At 44.3% G+C, this 2,144-nt stretch overlaps 1 pseudogene; it reads right to left on the bottom strand.

Moving 5' to 3' along the window:
* Positions 1–544: 544 nt before the first annotated feature.
* Positions 545–1,855, bottom strand: LOC132657117 (3 beta-hydroxysteroid dehydrogenase/Delta 5-->4-isomerase type 1-like; annotated as a pseudogene).
* Between the last annotated feature and the right edge of the window lie 289 nt (positions 1,856–2,144).

Below are 2,144 nucleotides of genomic sequence, written 5' to 3'. Positions count from 1 at the left end.
AGATATGTACCCACATGACAGGAACCCTAAGTTCACATGTTTCTTATCCAAAACCCTATAGAAATTGGGTTCAAATAAACAGGAGCCACTTTCTTAGGCAAAGAATTCTGAGAGACAAGCATTCCTTACATTTTTAGAAACTGGAGAAAGTAAATGAGAGGAATGAAGAACAATCCAGAACAGTTTATTGAGAACATTCCAATCATGAAAGCTAACAGCACAGCTTACTTGCAAGCAAGGTCAGGCAGGAACCCATCACGCAATCTCTTTACCAAATGCATTACCAAAAGAGAAATGCTGTTAATGGGGAGTTGAAGCCCATGGAGAGATCTCTGAGCAACAAGAAATGCTGAGAGATTAGAACCAGGAGCTGAGGCCCAGTGGCCTGTGTGTCCCTGGGCAGGTGCTTGGGGAAGAAAGCTTTTGGCTTGGTCAGTGAATGGCAAAGCTTCTGGAAACTTGAGGAAGACACTAAGGTGGCCTCTGTGTCAAAGGGTGGCAAGGGGACCAGGGTGATGCTTCTGCATCTTTTGAGGACCTGACAATGATTTCTGATAACCCCAGGGCCACGTCTTTGCCATTTTCACATCACTGAGTCTTTGAGTTCAGTATCTCCTGAACAGTATCTCCTTTGATTTCAGTATCTCTTGAGTTCAGTATCTCCTGCTCCACTAGTGTCCCGATCCATGCTGAGATTTTTTGCTAGGCTTCCTCTCAGCTGACATGCAGTTCATAGTCCAGATATCTCTGAGCTTTCTTATAGGAGAAGGAAAACATGCTGTTTAACCGTGTGATCAAGTGGCGGTGAAAGGGATGACCCGGTCCACAGGTCATTTCCAACAAGACCTTAAGATGAAAGGGGAGAAAGTCCTCCCCAATCTGAGGACTTGGAAAGGGGCAGGGAGAAGCTGAGGGAGGGAGGGTGGGATTGGGAGGGAATAAGGGAGTGGGATACAGCTGGGATACAGGGTTAATAAAATGTAACTAATAATAATAAACAATTAAAAAAAAGAGAGGGGCTGAGAATTGGGTGGGACAAGAGACACAAAGAATGAAGACCAAAGCAGGCTGTCTGATCAAGGTCTCCGTTTACTACTTTTAGTATATCCTTTATATAGGCAGGGCAAAAGGAATGTAATTGCCTTTAGCAGGGTTATTAAGTAACTAGGAGTCACAGGACGACCCACCACAGGAGTCACAAGGTGTGGTTAATAATGATTGTTTAAAAAGTTCCTCAGAAGTGTTGCTCAGGGTGCAATTTAAATCATCATAGCTTTGGTGAGAGGTGTCATTGGTTATTTGAGGACTTGTAGGCCCCTGGCTGCCATGTTTGCCCAGGTCAGATTATCAACATATACTAGATTGGCTCTGGAGAATTTGCCAGTAACATCCAGAACACCCATATTTTCAAGGGCCTGAATAATCATTAAGTAATCATTATTTAAAATAATGGAATTTCTTTCTCCTTAAATGTACATGAGCCAGAAGGCAAAAGTGTGCAATATGCCATCATTTCTCAGTGTGCAATCACTGGCTTGTAGCCCCACCTTCTCAGCCATTTCTTTGCTGTATGGGTAAGGATCAGGCCATGAACTTTCCAGATGGTCTTCCTCACAGCCATTCAGGATAGGCTCCTTGTAGTTTGGTCCAGCTACTAAGCTGCTGCAGATGAAGATTGCCACACTGACTGCCACACAAGCATCCAACAGGAGCTGAGTACTTGCTCACAGGAAGCTCACCATCACTGTTGGGAAATCAGCCAAAGGGCCCACTGTGGCAATGGAGTCAGAGCCAACTCCATCCCAACTTCGGTGGAAGGGTTACCCCAGATATAAATGCTTTCTTACCTGATCATGAATCCAAGCTAACATCTTGTGACCACAGAATGACCCAAAATGTAAAGAGGTGACATTTACATTCTGGAAAACAGAGATTTCCAGGTTTCTAAGTTTATGTAGTACACCCGCCCCCCGTGAGTGTATGTGTTTGTATGTGCTTGTTTTTTCATTTTTTTTTCAGTCCTAGGGAACAACCCTAGGCTCTTCCACACGCTCCTCCCACTGAGACACTGTCCTATGTTGTTCAAACAACAAGAGGAGAGAGGGGTTCATACATGTCGAGATCACAGCTCATCTCTGAGGAAA

Source organism: Meriones unguiculatus, chromosome 10 (assembly GCF_030254825.1).
Source record: "Meriones unguiculatus strain TT.TT164.6M chromosome 10, Bangor_MerUng_6.1, whole genome shotgun sequence".
In the NCBI taxonomy this organism is placed as follows: domain Eukaryota; kingdom Metazoa; phylum Chordata; class Mammalia; order Rodentia; family Muridae; genus Meriones; species Meriones unguiculatus.
This window is presented reverse-complemented; position numbering and strand designations above follow the sequence as displayed.